Source organism: Petaurus breviceps, unplaced genomic scaffold, assembly GCF_028583685.1.
Source record: "Petaurus breviceps papuanus isolate PSGF00001 unplaced genomic scaffold, PetGlider_PUasm1.0 189, whole genome shotgun sequence".
In the NCBI taxonomy this organism is placed as follows: Eukaryota; Metazoa; Chordata; class Mammalia; order Diprotodontia; family Petauridae; genus Petaurus; species Petaurus breviceps.
In genome coordinates this window covers 34,208,934-34,215,568 of record NW_027185809.1, presented here as the reverse complement: position 1 = coordinate 34,215,568, position 6,635 = coordinate 34,208,934, and the positions used below count along the sequence as shown (strand labels likewise).

Below are 6,635 nucleotides of genomic sequence, written 5' to 3'. Positions count from 1 at the left end.
AGGTAACCTGGTCACTCCATCCAAGAATGGTAAAGGGAAGAGAGCCTGGGACAAAGTTCTAATTCAGAAATTGAGGCTAGAGATGGGAATAAATAGAAGAAAAAGCCAAACACTATGAAGATATGCTATAGATTGAGAATCCCAAGAGGTAAACTCAGAAGAACAGAATAATCTACAATAAAGTCACTTAAAACCTCAGTGAAAACAATGGCTTGGCGATGAAAACTCTAAGAGTTGCCAAAAGAAATGAACCTTGAGATTTAAAAAAATGCATTTAGAGATTTTTTTTTCATTTTGAGATGGAGTCTCCAGATAAAAGCCGGAGTCACTTGCAAGCCCTATCCCATTATTGATCAGCATAGGAACTTTGACCTTCTCAGTTCACACCCTGGAATAATTTGCTTCTCCCTAGGAAGGCTGGTGGCTCCTAGTCCTCAGGGTTCAACATAATTGTGACAAACTTAGTGTGGATACCCAATCAGCTCAATCCACTGCAACTCAGAACTCCTGAGCTCAAGTGGTCCATCAACCTCAGCTTCCCCAATAGCAGGGATTATAAGTGTGCCTTGCCTTGAGGAATAAAATTGGAAGGAGAACAAGTAGCCTTGAATAAAAAGTGGAAACCTTTACAAATAATAAACTTGAAAAAGAAAATTGAGTAAACAGAAATCTATAATTACGTGGAAAAAGAAATATTAAAATCAAAAGATTAAAAAAATTAGAAAAATATAGTTACTAATAAAAAAATTGACTTGGAAAACAAATTAATGGCTCCCTAAAAACCATGACTAAGTCAAAAACATGGATGCTATATTTCAAGAAATCATAAGCTGCCCAGATTGAATGTAACCAGAGTAAAAAGAGAAAAATAGAAAGAATCCCCTAGTGATATACTAAAGAAAGAAAAACTGAGAACAACCAGAACATGATAGCTAATTTCTAGAACTTTGTGGTCAAATAAAAAATATAATGGCAGTACGCAAGAAGTCAGAAATAGAGTTCAAGTACCAAGGAAATGCAGTCAGGACATAATAATGACAACAATGCAATGAATTCGTATTTGTATGGTACTTTAAGATTTGCTAAATACTTTATAAATTTTATCTCACTTTGTCCTCATGAGAGCCCCAGGAGATGACTTAAACTCAGTTCTTCCTGACTCCAGATCCAACACTCACTCTATCCTTTGTGCTACATAACTTCCACGAATGAAAGGAACTCTTAGAAAAAAACCCCAAAGGGAAAAAGAAAAGACGAACAATTAAGAACAACTTACTTTACAAAATTCAGTACAATCCTAATGGAAAATATATATATATATACCTTTAGCAGGTTAGAGGACTTCTCAAACATTCCTGGTGAGAAGACAAGAGCTGGGTACAATCCTTAAAATCCATTCGCAGGAGAAAAGAGAAATCTACAGTGGTTAATGTATATGCCCAGTTCAGATGTTTATATTCTTTTTTTTTAATTTTGAAAAATTTATTGCAAATCCACCAGCTCCACATTGATCTGCAAAAACTAGGCAGCTTCTTCTTTTGCGACAAGGTCTTTTTTGAGTGGTCCCATGAAAACTTTCTTCTCCATGGTCTGGAACCGACTATTAACAACTTTGGAGGTGGTGTAGATGAACTTCAGGTCGATCTTCTCCAGAGCACGACGTTTGGTCTGTACCAGCAGAGACTTCCGCAGGGTGAGGACACGCTTTTTGGTCCCAACGACACAGCCTTTCAGCATGATAAAGTCATTGGTCACTTCACCGTAGTGGACGAAGCCTCCCAGAGGGTTGATGCTCTTGTCAGACAGATCATAATTGGTGGACGCGTTGTTTTTGATCAGCTTGCCATCCTTGATCTGGTAGCCCTGGCCAATCTTGTAGATCTTCTTGTTGATCTCGGTGCGATGGTGGTAGCCCTTCTGACCAGCTCGAGCCACAGAGAAGGCCACGCGGGCAGGATGCCTAGCTCCAGTGCACGCCACCTTGCGCAGGCCTCGGTGGGTTTTTCGGGGCAGTTTCTTTGTGTGCCAGCAGCTGGTGACACCTTTGTAGCCCTTCCCCTTGGTTACTCCAATGACGTCAATCATCTCGTCCTGCCCAAACACGGTGGGCACGGGCACCTGCTGCTCCAGCTTCTCCCGGCCCAGCCACACTGCCGCCATTCATCTGGATCTCCATCAGGTGGGACTTCTTCTACCTCAGAGGAAGCAGGCGCATCTGGGTGTGGGCAATGACGCGGATCACCTGGCAGTACTTCTTCATGCTGCTGAAGTCTTTCTCCAGCTGCTTTTTGCCATCATCGTCCTGCCACTTCTTGCAGTACTTGGTGAAGGCCTTCTTCTTGGACTTATGCCAGTTCTTATAGAATCGCCTCTTACACTCATCACTGATGTGCTCAGCAAAGATGGTTTTGAAGCTGCACAGGCCCGGGGGACGGATGTCTGCACGTAGCCCACGATGCCTACAATGACCATGGGGGGTGTCTCCACGATGGTGATGGCCTCTAAGACTTCCTTCTTGTTGACCTTCGGGCCAGGCCTGTACACCTCCCGCACGATGTGGGTCATGCTGGCCTTATAGCCCAGGAAGAGTGTCAGGTGGATGGGCATGGTGGGGTCATCTTTGGGGAAACTCTTCACCTTTCCCCGGTGCCTGCTGCTTCTCTTTCGAGGCAGGAAGCCTAGAGACCCATGCCTGGGAGCCGAGAACTTCATGTGGGACAGGCTGCCGCTGTTGCACCTGCACCTGCTACCGAGGCAGGTTGGAAGAGAGCAGATGTTTACATTCTTATCTGGGCAATGAGATAAGTGAACTTTCAAAATGCCATCTTTAAGGTTCACAGAGAGAGTAGAAAAAAAATTGTAGGGCCTAGTTATGGTTTGTTCCGGTTTTCTACATTTTAAAAGAATAAAGAAAAGGGAGGTAAAAGGAATAGGTTAGAGATAAATAAGGGAGGTCAAAGAACTCCCAGTTTAGTATCTAAAGTATCTCTCAGTATCTGAAAATATGAGGGGCAGGCTAGATGATATCTAAGGGTTCTTTTAGTTTCAGATGTTTGATCCTATTGTAAATTCAAGAAAGGTAGACCCTTTAGTAAGTAAAACCTTGACTTATTGAAGATGCTCCTTTTCTAGATAGCTTTTTTAGGGGTGAGATGGAGCCAGCTAGTACTAGCTTGCCAGAACAATTATTAAATTTTCAGGGAAAGGGGTAATCAGAATGCATACCATCTTGGGGTGGGGGTGGGGGGAAGAGAAATGGGGAGAAAATTTGGAAATCAAAATCTTGTGTAAATGAATGTTGAAAATTAAAATTAATTAATATAAAATTCAGGAAAAGTATTTACACCTCAGAAATCAGGAAAGACTAAAAATAATTTAATTTGTTGATGTATTGTTTTTTTGATTTCTAGACTTGAGTGCTATTAAAGCAGAGTAAACTTAAAAATGTGTCCTGTGTACATCAAAAATAAATAATACCTCATCTTTAAACATTTAGCAGAATGTCCTTGAACTTACTCCTTTATCCAAATTTTGCTCTTTCCTTACATTTATTTCCCTGCCAGTCAAATACTTCCCGTTTACTCTAAGAGTACTGGTGCTAGAATCGGTGAGATTTTGTGGTCATCTTCCTTCTACTTTTTTGCCTCTTTTTTTCATTTTTAAGCTTTCTAACTACTCTTTTTAAAATTTTGGTTCTTGTCTGACACTTAACATTCCTTGGATACTTGATTTGTAGAAGTATTTTAGTTTTTCAGAGTGTTTTTATATTTATTAAATTATTGTTATCTCATAAAACTGTGAAGCAGATAGGACAAGGACTATTATTCCATGTTGGTGTAGAAACTGAGGCACAAAACAGCCAAGGACAAGGTCACTCCAGTGGCCAATCACAGAGTTGGGACTGAAACCCAGGTATGGCTTCTATACTCTTTCAAACTGAGTCATGAAAAAGGAATATTGGATGGCATTACACAGAGCAGGCACCTAACAAATGGAAGCAAGTAAAGAAAGTAGGAAAAGAGAAAAACTGAGACCTGTTGTAAATTTAAGATAAACTGTATTTATTTACTATCTCTAGTAAGAATACTAAGAGAGGTAAGAGGAACTAAAATTAGCAAACTGTAATTAGAAAAATCTACTTTTTAGGAAAGTATATAAATAAGATGAGAATTGGGCTTAGAAGAGGCCACATTTGGAGACCTCAGGGGAGCTGAGAGCACAATGGGTCAAAGTCAAAGTGGTGCACAGGTCCTGGGGGTGACAAGAAATATGACAAGGACAAGAAAAAGAAATATGAGTCTCCAATTCTGACTAGAGGTGGAAAAAAGAAGAAGAAAACAAAGGGACCAGATGCTCCCAGCAAATCTCCACTGGTAGCACTTCATACCCAATGCAGGCTAAAATTGTTAAATTGGAGAGAATTAAAGATTATCTTCTTATAGAAATAAATACAAAAATAAATGAAACCACTGGAAAAAAATGAAGAGGAAGAAAAAAAATCAAAGGTAGAAGACTTGAGAGGGACCTCAATAACTGTAGGGACCTTAGAGGGGATCGATGATGATAATCACAGCATTGTGTTGACCTCAGTGGGATCCAAGCATTAAGTCAGCATTCTGTCATTTGCAGACAAGGGTCTTCTACAACCAAGATGTTCTGTCCTCCTCCGCGAGGTTCATGCTGTGATAGGATGACCCAGATCCTCTTACTGCAGTGATGAAAGTGAAGAAAGTCTCACTGGAGAAATATCCTGATATTAATGGATTGGATAAGCAGATTCAAGAAATTAAGAAATCTGTGGAACTCCCCCCCCACCCTCTCCTCCTGAATATTATGAGGAGATGAGCATTAAGCCTTCTAAAGGAGTCTATGACCTGTCTGGCACAGGTTAAACCTTATTAGCCAAAGTTATAGCAAACCGGACTTGAGTGACCATCCTTAAAATTCTTTGCTCTGAGGTTACACAGAAGTATTTAGAAGAGGGGTCCAAACTTGTACAAGAATTGTTCTGAGTAGCTAAGGAACATGTTCCATCAGTTCTTTCCATTGATGAGATCGATGCCATTGGAACCAAAAGGCATTCAAATTTAAGAGGGAAAAGAAATTCAGTGAACAATGTTGAAATGGTTGAACCAGTTGGATGGATTTGACTCCAGAGACGTGAAAGTGATTGTGGCTACAAACCAAATAGAAACTTTAGATTCTGAACTAATCAGACCAGGCATAGTTACAAAAAGATTGAGTTCCCTCCACCAGATGAAAAGACCAAGAAACTCATTATTCAGATTCATACAATCAGAATGACTTTGGTAGATGATATAACTTTAGGTGGTTTGATCATAGCTAAATATGACTTGTCTGGAGCAGATAAAAAGGTAATTTTTACAGAATAAGAAGTTGATCTGATGGCCCTAAGAGAATGTAGAATCAAAGTAACAAATGAAGAGTTCAAAATATTTTCTAAAAAAAATGTACTTTATAAGAAACAAGACTCTAACTTTAAATGTACCATGCTGCTTTCATGAAAATTGTTGGAAACTTTCCAGACCCCCTGAAATAATAGCATTGGAAGAACTGAAGGAGCATACATGTGCCAGTAGGCCTTTACAAGCAAAGTTTTCTTATTTAATACATTACTCATATATGATGAGTGGGGTACCCACTGAACTGTGCTAGTCCTTTTAGTTTTTGAACCATGCTACACTATATTCCACAATAAATATTCTATTTCAAAAAGCAAAAAACAAAGAAGAAGAGGCCACATTTGGTGCTTTGTGCATAAAGACATATTAATCATAGTTATAAGCAATAAGTTCTTTACAGCTTCCTGTTTCCTCTTCCAAAACCAATATGGCACAAGTACTCAGAGCTCATTCTTTCTACTCTATTTAGGTTTAAAGAAAGATGAGTATATTTCACTTTTATTATTGGGTATGTCTTAGAATTAATTTCTTTTCCTGGCCAAGATTTTAAGGAGATGCAAAAAGATATGGAGCCACTATTTCTGTATTAACAATGTGCATAGACAACATAACATTTCTCTTATAGAGAATGTTTCCTTCTGAGGAGAAAACCTTTTAAATGACTGTTTCTTTCCTCTTCCCTCTCCTCCCTGACAGAATTGGAGTGAGGAAAACCACCCCTGATGTTAGTATAAAAATTATATTCTTAGTTATTTAAAAACCTTGCAAACATGCACTCTCATTAGGCTGTAACTCTGTGAATAAAGAAGGTTGATCTTATTTACAATTTAACTCCACAGTTTAGGAGGCAAGGCAAAGACAGGAAAGCAACAACTATTTCTAATATCCCTAATGAAGGTCACAAATTCTCACACTTGGAGGATGCCTAGACAGAGAACAGCATATAAAAGCAAGGGGAGCACAAACTTCTGTTTAGGTAGATCTGCAGTTACTGCAATAACATAGCATTATATTTTGAAAGAAAAGAGAACAAGAGAACCACGTGAAATCTCTTTGAGGCAAGGTTAGTATAGTTCTGCTTTACTGGTTGACTTCTTCTGAATTGTATGTTTCCCTGGAGAAATCTTGTTTGTTGGTATTTGATGTAAACTTAGGTGCATGCACATGCGTGGGTACACACACACACACACACACGCGCGCACATGCACAAAC

The 6,635-nt window shown here is 39.3% G+C and overlaps 2 pseudogenes; one reads left to right on the top strand and one right to left on the bottom strand.

The window, feature by feature from the left end:
* Positions 1-1,451: 1,451 nt before the first annotated feature.
* LOC138163945 (large ribosomal subunit protein uL3-like) lies at positions 1,452-3,482 on the bottom strand (annotated as a pseudogene).
* Positions 3,483-4,221: 739 nt separating this feature from the next.
* LOC138163944 (26S proteasome regulatory subunit 4 pseudogene) lies at positions 4,222-5,525 on the top strand (annotated as a pseudogene).
* The last annotated feature ends 1,110 nt before the right edge of the window (positions 5,526-6,635 follow it).